Source organism: Sus scrofa, chromosome 18 (genome assembly GCF_000003025.6).
Source record: "Sus scrofa isolate TJ Tabasco breed Duroc chromosome 18, Sscrofa11.1, whole genome shotgun sequence".
Classification (NCBI taxonomy): domain Eukaryota; kingdom Metazoa; phylum Chordata; class Mammalia; order Artiodactyla; family Suidae; genus Sus; species Sus scrofa.
Window position 1 is genome coordinate 13,223,837 of NC_010460.4, and position 23,957 is coordinate 13,247,793.

The 23,957-nt window shown below is 41.2% G+C and overlaps 2 long non-coding RNA genes across 2 annotated transcripts; one reads left to right on the plus strand and one right to left on the minus strand.

Annotated features, from left to right (window-relative positions):
- On the minus strand, positions 1,480-6,287 carry LOC106506762. The gene is made up of 3 exons (XR_002340298.1): positions 6,070-6,287; positions 5,527-5,654; positions 1,480-2,912 (listed from the first exon to the last, which is right to left on the minus strand). It is a non-coding gene; the product is annotated as an uncharacterized LOC106506762 (long non-coding RNA).
- On the plus strand, positions 6,380-22,060 carry LOC110257540. The gene is made up of 3 exons (XR_002340299.1): positions 6,380-6,468; positions 7,306-7,452; positions 21,901-22,060. It is a non-coding gene; the product is annotated as an uncharacterized LOC110257540 (long non-coding RNA).

Here is a 23,957-nt window from a genome sequence, read left to right on the forward strand (position 1 = left end):
CCCTTTGGTAACTAACTTCAGGATATGGCGTACTGAGCTGTTTTGTCCTCAGTTTTATGCCTTTGCTGTAATTCCAGCACTAAAAGACAAAAATTAGTCTCAATTTCTTGTTACAAAGTTGAATGGCTCAGTGAGAGCTAAACTGAAGAAAAAGAACTCTGGCACGGTGCCAGTCCTCTCTGTGCCACCAAACAGCCGCATCCCAAGTCTCTACCTATAAGGCCACTCCCGCTTAGGGATAAACCTCATTCACATTCACCTGTCACAACAGCAGTGAGACCTCCAACCATCTGGGAAAAGAGATACCATCACTGGTTTGTAACCCAATGTAAGCATACTTTTGCTACAATAATAGACCGTCTAGAGACAATAAGAATAACACGCACAAAAACAACCACGTGACTTACATACCACCCCTTATTCTCATAAACTTGTTTCATAGATGGAAAAACTGAGAGCCATACATTTCCAAATTGCATGGAACAGAGTCAAAATCAGCACCTGAGATCTCCAATAACTTCAAACTACTCACAGCTCAGTGAAGAATAATGTTTTCGTATTCCTATATATATATATATATATATATATATATATATTTTTTTTTTTTTGTCTTTTTGGTCCTTTTTTAGGGCCGCACTCATGGCATACATTGGTGCCCAGGCTGGGAGTCCAATCAGACCTATAGCTGCCAGACTACACCACAGCCACAGCAATGCCAGATCTGAGCCACATCTGCAACCCACACCACAGCTCACAGCAATGCCAGATCCTTAACCCACTGAGTGAGGCCAGGGATTGAACCCCCAACCTCAAGGTTCCTAGTTGGATTCATTTCCATTGCGCCACGACAGGGACTCCTGCTTTTGTATTCCTAAATGAAAGTTCAAAACTGCCTTCCCACTGACGTTTCTGGCTAATTTTATCTGGAGGTTATTGGAGGAATTCTGATCTTCCAGTCTAAAGACCAGAATGGCATTTCATGTAATTTTATGTATGTTTCATGAAAGCCTGATACATTTTGGACATAACTGGCCATCTCTTAAGTTGTGTGATAGTCCTCCCTGGAATGTTCTTTCATTTTAAATATATTATTTTAGGAAATTTTATAGTCTAGTATAAGCTGACACATAGAAAACTTTGTGAATGCCTAAAATATATCAGGCACAAAGTCGGTTACAAACAAAATAGGCTTCTTTATCTAAAAATAAACAAAGGATCAGAACCTTTTGTCTGCCTGCAGCAAATGCTTTTCTTCACTTTTCTGACACACTTGTAGCTATTCTGCTGATAATCTGCAATTAGAGCATGATTCATTTGCCCATGACGGCAATGCAGGAGCCCATTTGTGTTTTTCTTAGCCACCTCCTATGGAGATGGAAAAATGCAGCATCCAAATTAGAATATAAACCCAACCCCTCGAAGAATGCTTTTAGAAGCCTAGAGGTTTTTTTTCCCCCTTCAAACTGTGTGTTAACGACAACAGTTTTTAGGAAGTTTCCTTAGGCTCACACCACAGTGAGATTAGCCCAATACCAGGTCACTCGCTAAATTACAGCACACAGTGGCCAACGAAGTGGCTGTTATTATTGCTGTGGCTTGTCCTACAACACTGGCAAAGCTTGGCACACAGCAGCCTTCCCAGGAAACCAGAGGTTCTCAAGTTAGGTGGCAAGTGAGAGTCCGTTGAGACCTTTTAAAATCCTGATGCCCAGACCAGGTAATTTGGAATCTCAGGGAGTGGGATCCAAGCCGGGGTATTTTTAAAGACCCCAGATGACTTCAATGTGCACCATAGCTCGGGATCCACGACTGTATGATAGCTATGCTGAATATGAGCACAGAAATGGGAGACAAAAGGATGTTGACTCCTAACAGTGAATCGTTCAAAGTGGTCACCCAATAAGATTTGCCATGAAGTCTTCTTTCCACTTCCTGTGCGTGTGAGTGGTAGCACTGAGTTTATCTGAAGGTGAGGCCCAAGAAAGTGAATGTACAGCAGTGAGATTGGAGAGGTAGGTTGGACCCATCGAGAGAAGGACAGTGAAGGTTGGAGTGGGATGATGGGCTCCACTTCCTTCACTAGGGAAGGGTTGGAAGTTTGGGAGCAGAGATGCGGCATGATTAAGGGGCTATTTTGGGAAAACCAGTCTGCCAAGAAGAGTAGACTGGATCAGAGAGGGAGAAAATAGAGTCAGGGGGCCCAGTTAAGACGTGAGCAGGGTAGTCTGGAATTGAGGTGGCCACAGCCTGGAAACCAAGAGCAGCAGCCCCGAGAATGGAAAATATCTGTAACTACTGCCGACCAGCACATCATGGAAGAAACAGTGGAGGAAGGTTGAACGTTGAGGCATCAAGCCGGGTGAGAGACAAACAGAAAGCCAGGAAGACATAGTTTGAAAAGAAAACACTTCTCATGCGTTTAATTCACGATCACCATGAAGACAAGTTTCACTAGGCAGCCGCAAATATGAGCCTGGGGCTGGGCAGACAAAGCAAGATGAATCAAAATCAGGTCTTTCCTGTCCTCAAAGTTCAGAGAGGATTTAGAAACATGTCGTCCGTCTCCAGACTCAGGTCTTAAAGGCAAGAGTTATATCTTAATTATTTCCTTTACTGCCAGGAGCTGCCAGAGTTCCTCCCACGTGGTTGATGTTCCATCAATATTTGCTAAGCTAAACTGAATTGGGTGAAGTGATTAAGAGGAAACAGAGACCCTGAAAATAGTTTTTGCCAAATTCATAGCTTCGGCTAACACTTTGTTTGCCTTCAGTGGTACGACCCATAGAAGCTTGTGAACCTCAGAGGAAGGTCCTGCCTCGGGACCCAGTGGGAGCCCCAGGCCCATTGGTGAGAACTGAGGCAGGAGGGAACAGCAGCCGGGCTTGACTCCTGAAGGAGCTGGCAGGGAACCTCTATGGAAAGAATAAATTAGAACGAATAAACTGAGTAGATTTATATTTTGCATAAAACTCCAAATGTGCCCAACTTAAAAGAAACATTGATACATAGAGAAAAAGCTAAATAGTTGACATCTTTATGACAAGTGGCTCTTAATTGAACATCATTCATTGCTCAGAAAAGGAATAAACACCACAGTGCCACTCTCATTCAGACATGTAGGGATGCTGCCACAATTGAAAAGGAATGTGATTTTATGCTAAAAATCATCCTCATACTAAAATATTTAGGAACTAATAATTTATGGCATTTGACAACCTCCAGTCATTATGTCTCTAAAATTTTTAATTCGTGAATAATTTCAAAAGCATTGGAAAATCTTTTTTCAAAGGTCTCAAGATTAAATGCAGTATTTTATTAAATTTAAATTATAAAATTATGTTATTAATCATACTACTAATGTATTACGTTTAAATGTAAATTAAATAATTAAATGTAAATATTTTATATTTGGTTAAAAGTCTCTTTCTGTCATCCATAAAGGATAACATTTTTCACTGACTCTTTACCCCCCTCTCCTTTTCTGGAGGTTAATGTGTAATATTTTTATGTTTGGGCTTAATGTTTTTACATGTGTGTAATTCAAAATCGCCCTGTAGTTTTCTGTGGGATTTCTAATAAGTAACTTTTTTTTTTTTTAGGGTGGCACCTGCAGCTTACGGAGGTATCCAGGTGAGGGGTCAAATGGGAGCTGTAGCTGCTGGCTCACACCACAGCCACAGCCACACGGGGTCCGAGCCACGTCTACGACCTACACCGCAGTGCACGGCAATGTCGGATTCTTAACCCACTGAGCAAGGCCAGGGATCAAACCTGTGTCCGTATGGATCCTAGTCAGATTCATTTCCACTGCACCACGACGGGAACTCCCTAATAAGTGATATTATGCCACGTGGATCCAGCTTGCTTTTTGTACACCTTTTTTCATATTCACCCATTCATTTGAACTGCTACAAAGTCTTCCACTGTTTGAGTAGCTAGAGTTTATCAGCCCTTTCCTTTATTTGGGTTTAGTTAGATTGTTTTCTTCTCATTTTCCTTTCTGTTGCAAACAGTATTGTAGTGAAGCTCTTTGCACATGTCATCTTGCGCATATGGGAATATTTCTCTAAGCTGACTTGCTAGATGTGAGATTATGCACATTATAGAATATTAAAATCAGAAGTTTCGCCTGAGATCCTAAAATGATAGATCTCAGTTATCAAAGTGAGACGCCAGACCAAGACAAGACGTTCCAAGATTTCCCTGCTCTTATACCTCCCCCCATATTGAAAGTAAAACAGGGCCAGCTTGTTGCAGATGGAGGAGAGAGAATTTATGATGAGAATTTCTTGGCAAGAACTGTGCTGTTAAGTCCTAGCCTGCCCTGTGAACATGCAGAAGAGAGTAAAGTAGGGAACTACTAATTTCTCACTTCACTCAGATGAGAAAACCTTGAAAGGCGACTTCACAAGCTGCAGTGAAGGTCGAGGATGTGGCTCAGATCTGTTGCTGTGGGTGTGGCGTGGGCCTCAGCTGCCACTGCGATTTGACCCCTAGCCCTGGAATGTCCATTTGCTGCAGGTGCAGCCATAAAAAGAAAAAAAAAAAAAAAACACAAAAACAAAAACCAGTAACCACGGAGTGGAATTAAAGGCAGCACTTCCCATAATCATACCTAATGGCCTACTTGTGGAATTTGGACCTGAAGGTTTAGAGGTACTGGCTTTCTTGAGGGAGGGGACATCGGTAAGACGAACTGAAATCTGAGGTGCTACTTAGCCAGTGGGCTCCTTAGTGGCCAGGAGGCAAAGGAGTAAGCTTGGTGATGACTGATACTGATATTCTTGAAGAACCAGGGTTGCTGCTTCACAAAGGGAGCAGGAATGAGCATGTCTGAACACAGGGGACTGGGGTTCTCTGGGGTGTCACACAGTACTACCAAGTCCAGAATTTGCTGTCCATCGCTGTCTGTGAGCACATGGGTCTCAATGTGAGATTCCCAGAAAGGAACCCTGATAGGGATCTGAGTTCGAGTAGCTTATTTGGGAGTAAGCCCAGAAAACACCGGTAGGGAAGTGAGAAGCAAGCCAGGAAGGGGAAAGCCAGTATTATCAACCAATTTACAACCGGGGGCATCCAGCACCAATCCTGCCAGGCAACTCAGAGTCAGTGTGGAACACAGGAAGCCCCATGGTGGGGAGCTGGGCTGTCATCCAGCTCCAGGTCCATAGTGGAGGGCTGCTTCCAGGGGATTCTTTTTCTGACATTGCTGGTTTTCTCATGGAGCCTGGGCATCTTTCGTCATCGAGTTTGCAGGTATCCCCAGCAAGCAGCCTTCAGTTTGCAGAGGTAAATGCTGAGGATACATAACGACCATCCGCTGCACACCACAACCCAGCAAGGGCAGAACAGTGAGAAGGTCAGGGGACGGTTGGGGCCACTGCACCGCGCAGGCAACCCACCCCAGATTAATTGCTGGGCCAGCAGGAGGGGACTCCAGGACGGTGACAGTGAAGGACGACGGATTAGAAAGTACAGCATCAAGACCACCTACAGGAGCAGGACTATCAGGCATGAAGCACTAACCTGTTGCCTCATGTCTTCCGAGACATCACAACTGGGTACCACTTTGAGGAGGATGCATTCCTCTCTTTTCTGAGGACAGCGTGTTCCCAAGAAAGTAAAAATGGAGACTCTGTATGACAGTAACGAGCCTAAAATAAGGGGAGAGCATGATTACATTTGAGTGGCCGCAAGAAGGACACTGCATCTGACCCTAATGGCTCACAACCTCTCAGATTCCCTTGCCTGCCTCCTGGACCATGCTGCCACATCCAGGGGTGACATGAACCTTCCCTGTGTGTGACCGGAGCGCCCCTTCATCCCTGTCACGGGGCCCAGACCATCAGCCACCCCTGCATCTTCTGCTTCTCTCGCCCCTTTCAGACCCAAGTGAAACACCCCGATAGTGTTTGGCATCCTGTGCCGAACCGAGGGGGCAGGGGGCTCAACCCCGAGGTGGGCTGGCGCGGCCTTCCGGGAGCAGACCTTGGACCAATCAGACGCAGCAGCGAGGAGCGACCCACTGGGAAAAGCTTCGTTCCGTCCATCTTCCCTCCCGCACTGTACCTGCTCCGAGGCCGCTTCCCTGCACAGCTTCATCTCCGCAGCCTTCGTCACTGAGGACGGCCAGGGGCAGCGAGACCTCAGGACATCTGTGCCATCTCCCTGGCCCCCGTTGCCTGTCCCCCCCTCCAGCTGCCCTGGATTCGCACTTGCCTCCAGGTCCTGGAGCCTCGGCACTTCAAGCCCTCGCTCCAAGACCTGTGTTTTAGCAAAGCTGGCTGACTCCACACCGCTTAACCAGGGTCACGCTCAACTCGATGCACACCTGGGAGTTTTTTAGATCACACAGGTGCTGTGAATTCCCGCCCCGACCCTGAGACGTGCATGCGTGGGGCTGAGAACTCACAGAAGATGTTTTAAACCACCGCGCTGCTCTGTGCTTCACCAGGACTGAGGAGACAGGTAAGTCTCATCTGTGGGCAACTTTCCTTTCACCCTTAGCAGGTTCAAGGTGCTAATCAGACCTCTCTCATCTCTCAGACACAGAGCTGTCTTTATTCCCTTTCCTTCCATGACTAAGTAAAGCCGAGGCTGCAGGATACAAGTACCTGCAGTGCCATGTGGGGAAAACTAGAGGTCCAGAGCTCACTCAGTCCTGGGGAACCGTGCCTTCTGCGTTTCTGGTCTCTGGATGCTTTTCTTTTTTACTGCATGCTTTGAAGAAATTGTTGCCTTTTGTTTAAGAAGTTGTTGCCTTTTGTTTCAAATTCAGCATTTTAAGTACTCAGTTGGAAGGGTTTTCTTGAGACATCTAGTCCACAGTGTTGCCAGAAAAAAAAAAAAAAGTGGAGTGGGGAATATTCTTTAGTGAAACTATCTTGAACTCACAGAAAAGTTGCAAGTACAGTGTAAGTTTTCCAGAATTATTTAGTTGCCTACATGTTACCTATCATCCACCTATCCTCAAATACTTTAGTGTTTTCTTGCAAAATATATATAAGAATAATAATAGTAATTCTCCTGAAAACTCATAACCATAAAAATCAATTAATATCCAAATCCCCAGGCGCTGTTCAAGTTTTGCCATTTGTCCTAATAATGTCCTTCACAGAAAAAAAAAAAAAAATCCAATTCAGAATCATGGGCTCTTGTCGTGCCTCTTTATTCTCTTTTCATCTGGAACCATTCCTCCTTCTTTCTTTAACTTCCGTGACCTTGACAACTTTGATGGGAAAGGCTAGCTATTCTGCAAAACTCCCCTCAATCAGAGTTTGTCTGAAGATTATGCATCTTTGGCAGGAACATCGTGGGAATGAGATCATGTTACTATTACCGCATTTTCTCAGACGGCACATGGCTTTGATTGGTCTCCGTACTGATGAGTTTCGCTTGATTGAGATTGTATCTACCAGGCCGCTTCACCAGAAAGGGCCCCCTTCTTGTTTTGTAAGTAATCCGTATTTTGTGCGGCTTTTGAAATTATGTCAATTTTCCATTGCTCATCAAAATGTCAAGGTCCTTGTTGGATAACCTCTTTTGGTTTATGCACAGTGTTTTTATAAACTGTTACCATCTCTATTTGATGTGACAGTGACATTCAGTGTGATGCTCCAGCTTTCTCCTGTTTGGCTCCCAGGCCATCCTGGTGGAGTGAGCTAAGGAATATATGCCTGAATGTAATACATTCATACATTTATCTGTGGTTATTCCTCTCTCAACCTATACTGAGAACCTCGACTCCACACAGATGCCTCTAATTCCAAGCCAATCACTACAGGATCCTTTATAGTTTTGTCCCTTTCTACTTGGTAGTTCTCTGCCTCTCTGTGATAAGGGGGTATCTGGCTCCCAATTATCCTTAACATTTATTTGAACAACACTCCATATGTAACTCATCTCCACTCCTACAGGGCACCCTTGACACCCCACGCAACTCCCCCACCAGCCAGATGGCTACCCTCCCAAACACAGGGACTCCCTCTTTCCATGGCCTGGGCTCTGACACCCCAGGCCAGGCAGCCCCTGCAGGGACACCCCCTCACCCCACCCCAAGTCACCCACAGTATAGATGCTCACCTTACTCTCTTTGGGCTCCGTCACCCCACGCTGGGTCAGCATGACTAGTACCTGCCACCTCGCCTCAGCATGGGTGCCTGTGTTTTAACATTTAATATGCACACTTAACAAAGTGTAAAGTTAGACGATAATCTTATCCTCATCTTAATCAATTCATGGACTTAGAAAGTTGAATTCTTGTCCTCACTATATCTCCCCACCTCAGGATCTCACATTTTATTGTTGTCAGGGGTTTTTTCCTCCTTTTTTTTATCTCCAAACGTCACAGTCATCTTACTTATTATCTTGTTTAGTTGATGCTTGCCTGTGTTGATCAATATTTTGCCTCATTTATTTGTCCCCTATTGCTTCATATATCCCATTCCCTCAATCTGGATTCAGTTTTGTTTTTTTGGCTACACTCTATCTTTCATTGGTTATCCTTCAGTGATCCTATCAGACTACTGATCTGTGAGAGGTGACCTTAACTTTGTCATCATCAGATGTAATTTTTTTGGCTCTCTCTCTAATGACAGTTGAATTGCATTGAACAGCGTAGGGTGACTAAGCATCCTGGCTTGTCTTGAACTGAGGGATTTCCCAGGACAAAGGAATTCACTGCTAAAACCAGAGCAGCCCTGGAAAAACTAGGATGGTTGGTCATTCTGCTACTACAGCCTCTTTTTTCAGTTGGCAGTGTTGAGACATTATTCTATTGTCTTCTGATGTCTACAGTACTTCTGAGAAAACTTCATTGTGGTACATTTTATCTCTTTGAGAGTAGCTTGTTTCTCTCTGGATGCTTTTATGATTTTCTTTTTCCTTTGATAGTCTACTAGAGTTTCGCTATATAGTTTGCTTTCTCTCCTTTTTGCCTTTCTCTTTTTTTCTTTTGTCTTTTTAGGGCTGCACCTGCAGCATATGGAAGTTCCCAGGCTAGGGGTAAAATGGAGCTACAGCTACCAGCCTACGCCACTGCCGCAACAACCTGGGGGATCCAAGCTTCATCTGCAACCTACACCACAGCTCACAGCAACACCAGATCCTTAACCCACTGAGCGAGGCCAGGGATCAAACCTGCATACTGCTGAGCCACAACAGGAACTCCCTATAGCTTTGTTTCTTATTCATCCTATTCAAGATTAGTTATACTTACTGAATATGAAGATTCATATCTTTAATCAATTCTAAAAGCTATTTAGCCATAATCTCCTCAAATATTTCTATTCCCTTCTTTCTGTTTATTCTTTTCTTTGGAAGTCCTGTTAGACACATTGTCTTCTCATTGGGCTTCTTAACCTGTCTTTCAGATTTTTCCATCTCTGCATTTCTCAGTGCTACAATCTGAGTAATTTCTTCAGCTCTGCCTTCCTGATAAGCAGTTATCATTTTCAGTGGTATCTAATCTAATGTTTAACCCATTCACCGGGTGTTTAAATTCACTGCCTAAAATTTCATTTCTAAAAATTCTACTTGGTTCTTTTTCAAATATTTTTTATTATTTTTAGAGTGTTATGCTACTTATTTACATAGATAATTTTCTTTTATCCTTTAAATCCTTACAAACATTATTTTGCATTTTCATTCAGACTATTTCACTGAGTTCAAGAACTTTACATCCGTATTTATATTTTGTTTGCTTAATCTCTTCCTCTCTCTCATGATGGATTATTTTCTCAGATGATTTAACATTTTGATTGTGTGGTAATAGAGTGATCTGTCTTTTCTGTGAAAAACCTGTGGGCCCAGTTATGGGAGTGTATTTTCAAAGTGGTTTTATACTTGCTAGGACCAGTTACCTCAGGGGTATCAATTCATGGCATTTAATTATTTTTCAGTTTAGGGATTTGGAAAACACTTAGTCTTTAAGGATCTACACTTGTGAGATACAGGCCTGCGTTATCACGTCTTCTTGGGAGAATTTTGTTTTTATCCAGAGCTCAGATCAAGAGAGATAATTTTCTCCATATCTACCTTCAATGGTGGACTGTTTTCTAAACATATCTTGCATTGAGGGTACAGATTTTGAGGGTTTTCACCTTATGCAAGTGTTGCATTTGCATAAGAGTTGACCTTTTCCCTTAGGCTTAAGGTCACCAAGACACAAAGTTTCACCCCAACCAATACCTGTATCAAGGAGAGACACAGCAGTGTCCCTAATACTGTGGTTTAATTTCTTTCTTGTGACCAGAACTGTGTATTTAAAATTGTTTCATCTAGAGTTCCCATGGTGGCTCAGTGGAAACGAATCTCATTAGTATCCATGAGGACCCAGGTTCGATCCCTGGCCTCACTCCATGGGTTAAGGATCCAGCATTGCCGTGAGGTATGGTGTAGGTCGCAAATGTGGCTCAGATTTGGCATTGCTGTGGCTGTGGTGTAGACCAACCAATTCGACCCCTAGCCTGGGGACCTCCATATGCCGCGGGTGTGGCCCTAAAAAGACAAAAATAAAAATTGTTTTATCTAGTATTTCTATATATTTGTAGTGGGAGGTTTTGGACATTGCCTTAGTCCACCTCTTGCCAAAACTGCAATTCCCTGCTGCAGCCCACAGCTCTCATGTACCATTTAACAGCATCTCCACAGCACCTGCCTCTTCTGTTCTCTGCTGTACTCATAAATCTGCTTGGATTCTAACCAACTTCATCAGGCACAACCTGGCACATTTTCTAAAATTCCTCCCATTTTCTTCTAAACAAGGAAAAGAGACTGGGCAGTTGCTCGTTAATAATGACAGGGAGTTCATAACAATCCCTGAATTTTTCACGCATGTCCACGTCCTTCCACATGTGCGTCTTATTCAGTGTGCTTAATACCACTGTCCCTCACTACCTGGCTTGTGCCTGTGCCCTCGCGCTCAAATCAGAGCTCTTAACACCAACGCTGATTAAGCATCCTTACCAAACAGCTTGAACAGCACCCTACCTTCCTGTTTGGACACCAACCTTTCTCATTGTTTCCAGTTTTAGTCGGCATCCCAGAGTCTAATCTTCTTCCAAGTAATTATACCACCCTCATTCATTCTATCTGCAGATCTGGCCAGGAAAGATGTTTCCTGCCTTTGAAGAAAATTTGAGAGAAGCTAGGGCTATTTACACTAGTGGCAGAATCAATGGGGACATCTAAAAAATACATTCTTGACAAAAACAAATTCAGACCTCTGAAATAGAACCCACAGGAAAACATCAAGCAAATTAGGACAAAATTTTACTCACTCTTATGGTCTGTCCCAATGCCAGCATACAGTAGCTACAATGACTAGAACACAAGCGGTCAACTATTCCCACTTATACATGCACGAACTCACACACATGCATACTTGCTCACGTATGTGTGTGGGCACACACACACACACACACACACACACACACACACACACACAATGCCCAAGAACTATTGTCTGATTAGGCCTCAACAGTCACTTTTCTTTCACTTGTATTGAGAAACCATGGATCTCAGTTCTCAGCACAGGTGGGGAGGGTCTGGCTGTGGCATATTTTATTCTGGATATGTAGATATGTTCGGAAATGCTCTGTAAATAAAAGTAGAGTTTGAGTTTCTGGGAGCAGTGCATGTGTCATCTCTCAGTATCCACAGGGCCTTTGTTCCAGGACCTGCCATGGCTGCCAAAATCAGCAGATGCTCAAGTCCCTTATATAAAATGGAGTAGTACTTATATAAAATTTTCACAACCTCCCACATATTTTAAATCATCTCTAGATTCCTTGTAATACTTAATACAATGTAAATGCTATGTAGATAATTGTCAATACTACATAGATGCTATATAAATATGGCACACAGAAAATTCAACTTTTATTTTTTGGAACTTCTAGAATTTTTAAAAACCTTTTTGATCTGCTGGTGGTTGAATCTGTGGATGCTGAACCTGCAAATACTGAGGGACGACTACATAAATAATTGCATACATAGGAAAGAATTAAATACTACCTCTTATGTTCTATAAAAATTTAAACTTTAATTTTAAAAAAGAGCTGGAGGAACTTAAGATCCTGGTCAATTCCTATCAAAAATCAGAATTGGTACTGGGGATTCTGCACATGTAAACCACTCTAGCTCTAGATCAGAGAAGAAGAGCTATTTTCACTCAAAAAGATATGGGGGATTCTGCCTCGACCCTGACTTTTGACAAAACTAAACCTGGATAAATTCTGCCAATGCTGGAGATAAGTTAGTAGAAAAACAAGCAAATAAGCAAAATGCATGAGCTAATAAAATAGTTTATTGCAAGGAAAGGAAAATATTACTCTGGGTAAACAGAGGGAGAATACATATTAAAAATTATTTCCATAGAAAACAGAATATATTTTTTATTGTGGTAAAGTATACCTAACATAAAATGTATCCTTTCAATCATTTTAAGGGTACAGTTCAGTGGCATCAAGTACATTCACGTTGTCGTACAGCGCAGAGTATATTCTTTATGTTCTTTTACAGTATCCCACCCCAAAAAAGCTTCTGAGTTTCAAAAAAAGTACAATAACCCCCCAAAAGGACAAAGCTTCTGAGATTAAAAAAAGAAACAAAAACAAAAAACAGGAAGCCAATAGCATAGAACAGACTGAAATAGAGAAATTAAAAGGAAGTGACTAAAAACTAAAAAGTAACACAAGTTTTAATGAAACTGCATTAAAATTCACATTGAAGGTAGTGAGAAGCAAAACTGATAAAGAATAAAATCCATTCGGCGATGTGGAGGATAAACTTGAGAAAGTTTCCGAGACCAGGAAAGAAAGATGTAAGAAATGCAAACATAGAGAGGTGATAACAGAAATGAAAGAAGTTATTGGTCTAAGGTAACCAAGGTAGCCTTATCCCCCCATTTTAATGATTGGTTCAGAACGACATGTCACCTGCAATTATCCAATCAGAGTGAAACACAGAGATATTATTCAACAAATGGGAGAACAGACACCCTCTCTCCTGTTAGAAGCAAATAAGGAAGCCAAGAGCCCTAGAAGCTGCTGGCAACATGTCTCTGAAATGAGTATTTGCTGAGGCCAAAACTTGCAAAGGATTAGGGAAGGGTGGAGCCGAGAGAATTGACAACCTAAAAACAATATGAATCCAGTCTATATGTTGTCTGTATACGTCCTTATCTCTGGACTGCGCAATTTTTGATTTAACAAACAGTGTTTATTGTTTAAACAAGTTTGAGATATGAGTTTTCTTAGATTCAATTTTTTTGTTTTTGTTTTTTATGGTCGCTGTTGTTTGTTTTGTTTCGTTTTTTTCTTAGGACCGCACCTGTGGAATATGGAGATTCCTAGTCTAGGGGTTGAATCAGAGCTGTAGCTGCTGGCCTATGCCGCAGCCACAGCAATGCCATATCTAAGACCTACACCACAGCTCATGGTAACGCTGGATCCTTAACCCAGCGAGTGAGGCCAGGGATCAAAACTGCATCTTCATGGATACTGGTCAGATTGGTTTCTGCTCAGCCATGCCAGGAACTCCCCCAAATTTTTTTAAATGATTTTTATTTTTTCCATTATAGTTGGTTTACAGTGTCCTGTCAATTTCTGCTGTACAGGAAAGTGACCCAGTCACACATATACATACATTCTTTTTCTCACATTATCATCCATCATGTTCCTTCGTATGTGACTAGATACAGTTCCCTGTGCTATACTGCAGGATCTCATTGCTTATCCACTCCAAATGCAATACTTTGCATCTATTAACCCCAGATTCCCAGTCCATCCCACTCCCTCCCCCTCCCAAAAATGTTTTAATAAATACTATTAGTAAAATTCCTTCAAATCAGAATGCCCAATGTGAAAACTGAAAAAACTATTTCTAATAAAACAAATTTTTTTTTTTTTTTTTTTTTTTGCTTTTTAGGGCCACACCTGTGGCATATGGAGGTTCCCAGGCTAGGGGTTCAATCAGAGCTATGGCCGCCAGCCTATGCCACAGCCATAGCAACACGGGATCTGAGCCACGTCTGTGACCTACACCACAACTCATGGCAACACTGGATCCTTAACCCACTGAGAGAGGCCAGGAATCGAACCTGAAACTTCATGGTTCCTAGTCGGAACGTTTCCACTGTGCCACAAAGTAAACTCCAAATAAAACAAATTTTTAAAAGACCTACATTTCGGTCTAACCTGGTAAAAATTTTAAATGTCCATGGAAAAGAAAAAATACTACATGTTTTCAGACAGAAAGAAATAATTAAATATGAAGCTGACCCTAGACTTCTTGGAAATATACTAAATACTGGTATTTAAATAGTATACAGTTAAACAATGATTATAAAATGTTGTGAGAGTTCTTATTTTGACTCAAAATTCAAAAACAGGAAAACCTCATTCAGATGTGAAACAAGACCTTGCTAGTTATACAAAGATTGTGGAAATATACCAATAGTCTTCCTAAAAACATGCTAAAACACACAATATAAGTAAACAAGCGATGACTCAAGATTACAAAAGGGAAAACTATAATATAAATAGACTGGCAATAAGCACAAAAATTAATTAGCTGTTCTTAAAATACTTGAAAAATTGAATTCAAGGTCCAAGTTACCAATGTGTCTCAAAAGATAATTTCCATGGTTAAAATAATAATTGATATTTAGTAAAATATGGCTCCTTTATAATAATTTAAATTAATAAGCCTTGAAAGTAGAAAAGGGAAAGGATAGGCTTACAGATGTAGCATGTGAAATTCCTCACTGGGCGAGAGAAGGAGTCCAATTTATCATTCTGTTCTTAACGTCCATAAAGAGAGAAATATAAGTTAATTAGATATTTGGTTATATTAAAGTCAATCACAGAGTTCCTGTTGTGGCGCAGTCTCACTCGGTGGGTTAAGGAGCCATTATTGCCACAGACTGCAGCACGGGTCGAAGATGCAGCTGGAATCTGGTGTTGCCGACTCACATCTGGTGTTACCATGGCTGAGGCATAGGCCTGCAGCTACAGATCTGATTTGACCCCTAGCCTCCCAACTTCCATTTCCAACAGGTGCAGCTGTAAAAAGAAAAAAAAAAATTCCTATCTTATCCCTACAATCTATCTTAACACAGTTAACAATGAAATATTAGATATCTCCCCGTTAAAATAAGAAGCAAAGTATATGATACCCAGTATCACCATTATTTCATATTCTGGAGACTTTAGCCCATATAATACACAAAACAGAAATAAGAGACATAAAACTCAGAAAAAAAGGAATCTTTCTTCACAGACAAGAAATAATAATATGCCTAAAATTTCCAAGAGAATCACTTGAAAATTTATTGGAACATAAACATATAAAAATCTATCACCGGAGTTCCCGTCGTTGTGCAGTGGTTAACGAATCCGACTAGGAACCATGAGCATGCGGGTTCGGTCCCTGCCCTTGCTCAGTGGGTTAACGATCCGGCGTTGCCGTGAGCTGTGGTGTAGGTTGCAGACGCGGCTCAGATCCCGCGTTGCTGTGGCTGTGGTGTTAGGCTGGCAGCTGCAGCTCCAATTAGCCCCTAGCCTGGAAACTTCCATTATGCCATGGGTGTGGTCCTAAAAAGACAAAAAAGAAAATCTATCACATTTATGTATGTCCAAGTAACTAGTTAGAAAATGTAATTTAAAATTCCCTTTGAATTACAGCAGCAAAAAAAAAAAAAAAAAAACATAATACTGAGGACTAAATGTTGTTGTTTTTGTAGTTGTTCTTTTTTTAGGACTGCACTCGTGGCATATGGAGATTCCCAAACTAGGGGTCGAATTGGAGCTACAGCTGCTGACCTACACCACAGCCACAGCAACGCCAGATCTGAGCCATGTCTGTGACCAGGGATCAAAACTGTGTCCTCAGGGATACTCGTCAGATTTCTTTCCTCTGAGCCACCACAGGAACTCCTGAGGAGTAAACTTTTAAAAAATAGGAGTTACCTGCCAAAGAACTAAACTTTACTAAAATACTTTGTTGTATAAAAGGCACATAAGAAAAGAAGAAAATAATGCTCCTCAACCAAATGCATCATCGTTAAAGAGAAAAGCAAACTCCTGGAAACATATTTAAAAGTAAACCTCATTAGTAATCAAAGAAACGCAGATTAAAGTAAAAACTGACACCATGTTTCACCCAGCAAATTAAAGGAGCTCTTTCGTTTATTTGACTCTCTGTTTTTAACACTAGTCCCCAATACTGGCAAACGTGAGGTAAGATAGATACGTTGGTGCTTTTACACACTGCTGATGCCATATAATCACAACAGTCTCTCTGAAAAACCATTCATCCATGTATATCTTAATATTCCTTATGATGTACATTTGTACCTAGGAATTCTCCTAGGAAGCCTTAGGGAAATTTGGGGGTATTTCAACAAAGACTTGTTCCAAGACATTCATAACGTTATAGCAGGTCAAACAGAGATGGATAAGTAAATTTACATTAGAAAGATGCTTAACCGCATTATGTTGTTGCTCATCACTTTTAGTGATTATGTAATATTTTAGCATGTATATTATTTTATAAATATATATGTATATTTACTATTAAAATGATGTCTACAAAGAGTTTTTCATTTCACTGGAACAGCTTACTATGTATTGTTAAACAAAACAAAACAATCAGCATATCAAATCGAATCAGTAACATAAGCCTAAAACATTTTACAAAATTAATAAGGATCAAAAATAAGTATGTCCAAAAATTGTGAAAAACAGTTGTCTATTGGTGCTGAAGTTAAAGGTAATTTTTCTGCTTTTCGATATTATACCTTTATGAACATATAGTATTAATTAAAAAGAAAAATAAGTTATAAGCATTCCTAACCTGGGGTTAGTTGAAGGATGGGCTTCAGCATGTCCATGACTCTGCTAAGACTGCATAAAATTTTTCATCTAATTTTACTGAGTTTGCCTGGAGAGAATGATAATTTTCAAATGGTTTCATCTTCCCAGAATTATTAAAACTCACTGATTTACGACTTTTAGAAAGTGATTTTGAAGAGTTATTGTTACATATTGACTATGTTCCAGATTTGCCCCCCCACATTTATATTAAAGGTTTATGATTTTTTAAATATCATTATTTTAAGAACGAAGCCAGAAATATTTTATTTGTCAAATAGAAAATCTCTTAAGATATTCATGAATATCTTTTTCATTTAAATTGTAACTGCTACTAAAATTATTATCCCATAAATATTTATTGAGCACCTATATAAGCAAGGTACCATGAAGCATGAAAAACTTTCCAATAAAAACTTCAGGTTCAAGGTACAGTGAAGATGTAGGACACCTTTACATGATAATTTGTTTATTTATGTGAGTGTGTATGCACGTATATTGGGTTTTGTTGTTGTTGTTGTTGTCTTTTTGACTTTTCTAGTGCCGAACCTGGGGCACATGGAGGTTCCCATGCTAGGGATCCAATCAAAGCCACAGCCACCGGCCCACACACAGCTCACGGCAACACCGGATCGTTAACCCACAAGCAAGGCCAGGGATCAAACCCGCAACCTCATGGTTCCTAGTCGGCTTCATTAACCACTGAGCCAAGAAGGGAACTCCTGGGATATTTACTTTTATTCATACCTTCCTTTGTTCCCCCCCAAAAATTTAAGGAAGCCTACCAAAATAAGTATAACACCATAGAATGAAATTTAAAATAAGTAGGTAAGTCAGCTGGGACAAAGGCTAAAATGAGGTAGAAAAGGTAAGATGAAGCCAAGATCGAGGTCAGTACTCTTAGTTCACGCCGAAGTTTTAAGCTTCCTGTCGTCTAAACAAAGAGGTAACCATGATGTGTTACATGATTCTTGGTACCCAGGAGATAAAAAGAAACCATTTACTCAGGAGAAGCCCAGCTATGGCTGATCCTACTACCCAAGAGAAAGTTCTGCACAGGTCCCCGTAAAGAGGACACTGCAGAAAATAATGAACAATGTCTGGATGTAAAATACTCAGCAAAATCCGTGGGTCATGCCAGGTGCCATTGAAGATGTCAATGACCACGTATTTAAAATCACGACTCCCCGTCCCCCTTCCTAGCTTGCTTCTGTTCCCATAGCACTTATCAATTCAGATTTTATCTTTTTTAAAATCTGTCTCCCCCTCCACTAAAATATAAACTCAGTGAAGGCCGACGTTTTTGTCTATCTTATTCATCTGAATTCTCAGGGTTCAGAAGAATTTCTGACACATAGAAATTGTTCAATACATGTTTTTCAAATGAATGAATTCATGAATTATCATATGATAATGAATAATGACTACTATTATTATCAATATGTCCTTGTTATCAGCAGGATTTACAGAATTCTTTTGGATTATATTCCTCAATGTGAACAGAGGATAAAATTAAAACCATTTTTTAAAAGCAATTCTATAGGAGTTCCCGTCGTGGCTCAGTGGTTAATGAATCGGACTAGGAACCATGAGGTTGTGGGTTCGATCCCTGGCCTTGCTCAGTGGGTTAAGGATCCGGCGTTGCCGTGAGCTGTGGTGTAGGTCGCAGACGCGGCTCGGATCCCGTATTGCTGTGGCTCTGGCGTAGGCCGGTGGCTACAGCTCCGCTTAGACTCCTAGCCCGGGAACTTCCATATGCCTCAAGTGCAGCCCTAGAAAAGGCAAAAAGACTAAAATAAAATAAAACAGAACAAAATAAAACAAAAAAAGCAATTCTATAAAAGTCAAAACAATGTGGTATAAAAATACAGCTCCTAAATGCTGGAAGTACTGCCCACATTCAGCCCTCACCTGTCAGCCTCTTTGGGAATGGCCCCCTGTGGAGGCGGTTTGTGCCTGGCCCAAACGTACAATGACCCCTTGCACCCCTAGAGTGCTCCCTAAGGCTATCCATCTCTGTCCAAACCCAGCCTGCTCATCAGAGCCTTAGTCAAAGACCATCTTCTTCCAGAAGAACTTGCCAGATTCCCCAGGAAGTGTGCTTTTATCTTCTAAATGACTGTGCTCCCCTCCCAGGAAAGGTTGCCAGGCAAATGCAAAATACCCAGTTAAAGTGAATCAAGTGATCAACAGCAAGTAATTCCCAATATAGTTATGTCCCAAATATTGCATAGGATACTATTAAAAAACTATTCATTGTTTGATCTGAAATTTAATTTTAACTGGGCAATGTAATGTGGATTTTTATTTGCAAAATCAAGCACTCTTACTCCGAGACAGCCAGGACCCCGTAACTCTTCTACACAGATGGGGAGAGGCCCAGCCTCCTTGTCCCATCTCGGGACAACTCTGAAAGGTCATCCTCACTTCAGAGCTCCCCTCAGGGTCAACTGAGGAGGTTCATGGAGCCTGTATCCCAGCCCAGTCCTGCTGCTTTGTCTGCAACAGCCGTTCATCCCAAAGAGCACTCCCCAGTAACCTTCCTGCGCACGAACCTCCCTCCCAGAGCCTGCTGCCCTGGAAAGTCAGTTTGGAACAGGGCCTAAGAGTGGGTGAAGAATGGTTTGGCTGAAACACAGGGTGAATGACTAAGAGCGATGGGAGGTGGTCTGGAGAGAAAGATTCAGGTCAAGTTATGAAGATTCTGTACACACTGTAGTGAACACTTGGCAGGATAATCTAGAAGTAGACATCCAGAAACCCCCACTGCCAGCACTGTGGAGGGCTGTGGACATGGAGGTAGAATGGTAAGGAATTATCTATTTGCCTCTTATCCGTGCCCTCCACACCTCCTACCAGGACAGAATGAACCTCCATAGTATGTGGCGGTATGAAATTCCTTCCTTTTTTTTTTTAAAGTATAGTTGATTTACAATGTTGTGCCAATTTCTGCTGTACAGCAAAGTGACTGAGTCATACATATATATACGTTCTTTTTTTTTAATGTTATTTTCCATCATGTTCCATCCCAAGAGATTGGACATAATTCCCTGTGCTATACAGCAGGACTTTATTGCTGATCCATTCTAAATGTGATAGTTTTGCATCTGCTAACCCCAAACTCCCCATCTATCCCACTCTCTCCCCTCTCCCTCCTTGGCAACCACAGATCTGTTCTCTGTATCTGTGAGTCTGTTTCTCTTTCATAGATAGGTTCATTTGTGCCATAGTTTAGATTCCACCTATAAGTGTTATCATGTGGTATTTGTCTTTCTCTTTCTGACTTCACTTAATATGAGAACCTTAGTTGCATCCATGTTGCCGCAAATGGCATTATTTCATTTTTTTATGGCCAAGTAGTATTCTATTACCTATATGTACCACATCTTCTTATTCCATTCATCTGTTGATGGGCGTTTGTTTCCATGTATTGGCTATTGCGAAGAGTGCTGCTGTGAAAAAAATGGGTGCATGTGTCTTTTTGAATGATGGTTTTGTCTGGATATATGCCCAAGAGTGGGATTGCTGGGTCATGTGATAATTCGGTATTTAGTTTTCTGAGGAATCTCCACACTGTTTTTCATGGTGGTTGTGCCAATTTACATTCCCACCAACAGTGCAGGAAGGTACCCATTTCTCCACACTCTCTCCAGCATTTTTTATTTGTGGACTTGTTAATGATGGACATTCTGACTGGTGCAAGGTGGTACCTCCTTGTAGTTTTGATTTGCATTTAATTGCTAATTAATAATTAGCAATATTGAGCATCTTTTCATGTGCCTACTGGCTATTTGTATGTCTTCTTTAGAGAAGTGTCTATTTAGGTCTTCTGCCCATTTCTCAATTGGGTTATTCATTTTTTGGTTGTTGAGTTGTCTGCATATTTTGGAAATTAAACCCCTGTCAGTTTCATCATTTATAACTATTTTCTCCCATTCTATAGGATATCTTTTCATTATTTTTTATGGCTTCCTATGAAGTTCCTTTGAGGTCTTTACTTCAAATACTGGTACACATCATGACTTCTATTTCATAATTTATTACTACATATTTTTAAAAGGTGTTTTTTCCAAAATTACTCCATCAATTGACTTCCAGGCAAATGTTCCCCCATGTCTTGTAGTTCCATACATTTCACAGAAATCAGCCATGCACCCCTAAGGGCATTCATATCCAGGTTGAGTGTCACAGCCTTTAATGGATATATTTCTCTCTTTTCCCTCAGGGTTTATTCTAAGGGAAGTCATGTCAACCTCTCTTGAGTCCAGGATCTCTTTCTCCCTCTAGCTTTCTCCTGGTTGAAAGATTCTGCTCATGTGAAGAAAAAACTGTACCATAGCAGGACATCCTAACTGGCCACTGCTATTCTCCACTAACTCCAGACTTGTTTAATGGGCACACAGTGCCCAAGGTTAATGGATGTCTTTTGTCCAGGTTGCCCCAGCAACACTTGATAACTAGATTTAAAAATTACATTTAAAGATACCAGGCCAGAAGTTGAAATAGCCCATAAAACATATAATTGAGTGGTATTATGACTCCATAACTTGAGTCATTTTCCCCTCGAGGTGCCGTCTGCCCCTCGCCCACACAGAAGCTCATCTCCTCCTCTGTGAAGTCTGACATTTCACCAGGCGGAAAAGAGCACAATTAAGGGATACCTGGATAACTCCTAATTCCAAAGTAACTATAAAACCCTTCTTTAACAAAGTCCAGTTTCCATTACTACTCCTTTCAGGCCCCAAATGCAACCATGTCTCCATCTAAAGAAAAGTCCATTCATGCCCGCCTCACATTTTCTCTTGTGAAATCATATCTCTATTGCATCATGTTTCTGCTGCTGCAATAATAATTTGCCAGAAATGTAATGACCTGAACTTTAAAATAACACACATGGATTATCTTACTGTTCTGGAGGCTAGGACTTCCTCACGAGTCTCACTGGGCTAGAATCAAGGTGTCAGCAGGACTATGTCATATCCTTCTGGAGCCTTTAATTGCTAATCCATTTCCTTGCTTCTTCCAGGTTTAGAGTCTGCCCACATTTCTTGGTTCGTGGCCCACTTCCTCTGTCTTCCAAGCCAGCCACCTAGAATTTCTCTGACTCTTGTTCCATCGTCACATCTCTGTCTGATCACAGCCCAGGAATTTTCTTCCAAGGACCTACGCAGTGCGATTGCACCCACCCCCCACCCTCAACCCACCTTTCCAGATAATATCTCCATCTCAAGACCATTAACTTAATGATATCTGAAAAATCCTGTTTGCCAAGTATGGTAACATATTCACAGGGTCTGGGGATGGAGGGCAAGGGGATGCAGGGGAATTATTCTGTATACCACATCTGCCCATAACAGAATATGCTTCCTCATTCTCATCCTCATCCCATGAGAAGTCATTAAGACAGACTCATTTAAACAGAGTTTAAAAAATCAATTAAATGCAAGGACCTCAGATAGGAAAAATAAAATTGCACTGAGCCACTCCGAATTTCCCCTTCTCTACATGACTCCCCATGAAAAAAATGCTGGTTAGATGACCAGGAATACTCTCTCCTTTCAGAAACCCATCCCCCCAAATTCTGTGTTGGCTACTGCAGTTTCTAACAATGCAACAACTAATCCTGCATCCTAACAGTTTTCTTATGAAAGCCAAGTCTAGAAGAATTAACAAATGATTTTAATACTTGTAGGATTTTTCCAAAGATGAAAAATAAATCAAAGAGTATTCATGGACTGTGAAATGAGCCTGTGTCGATCTGAAGGGTAGGTAATTGTCTCATAGATAGGAAAATTCTTCAAAATGTTAAGATAATTATAATTTCTGAGCGAGGGAAGTGACTTATTTCTATATCAAATAAATTTCTCTCATAATCCTATCAATGCAATATTTATATTCTTCATTAAGTTGAAGTAGTAAAGGTACATCTTTCTTCCGTAGCAGAGAGAAATGAAGAAAGCTTATCTCTGATTATTTGCAAAATGTTAAGATAATCTTGCACTTGGGATAGCATAAGAGTCCTAGAAAAATAAATAGCATTGAATTTATCTCATGGGGAAAAATAATCATCTGTGTGCATTTCATAATACAAAATATCTTGTTCTGAGCTCACCTCTAAACCCTTTGCCTTTTTGAAATTTCTTGAGAAATCCGTATGCAAATTCCTATTCAGGAGGCAGCTTTTGAAACTAAATACAACTGTCTTATTGGTTCCTTTTCCTCTGAAAAATCTATCATGCCCACTTGATTTTCTGAAGGACTTAAAAAAACAAACCTTCGTGAGACTTTTAGACATTTTTAATACAAAGTTATGAGCCATCACTTCCGTAACTTCAGACACCGTCTCCCACAAAACTGTCGGTGTCACCAGAACCACACCTCCTTCAGGAACAGGAAGCTAATGTGAATAGTGCACATGAGTCCGGCAGCGGTGCTGTTGAATGAGAAGGAGGGAAATGCATGGGAAAGATGAAGACCAAGAAGAGGTTACTCTAAAAATATCAGTGCACAGATATTTGCACTCAAGCAGTTGGCACTCAGTGGGTACTTACTGAACGGTGAGTCTGTGTGTTGGGGATGAGGGTGTCAGCGGGAAAGAGGTTGGCAAGGTGGGTGGCTGGAGACCCTGCTCTGGTCACGGTTCTGCAACAACTAGACGGGAAAGTCATTCAAATGTCTGGATCTCCGATTCCTCAGCTGAAAAGTCAGGGGATTAGACTCCGACCCGTAAGATTCCCTCAAACTCAAATTCCTAGAGCATAGGGAAGGGATGCAATTACTATGACACTGTGCCTTGGCCTTGGCCAGGAGTCAGGGTTTGCCTGTCATCCCTCACACTCCCTGCAGCTGTGACCTTTGACCCTACCCTTCGGCTAGTTTCAACCTTACTTTACTCCCTCCAATCCCAAAGTCAGCCAGTGGTAAAACCACTGACATCCGTAAGATTTGTGACTGACCTGCACAGGGACCTAAAAAAACCCCCTCTCTCCCCTCAATTTATATTCCCAAAGGTTTTTTGTTGTATATTATGGACCCATGCTTTTTTTCCTTGTTTTCGGTTTTGGTTTTGGTTTGCTTTGTTTT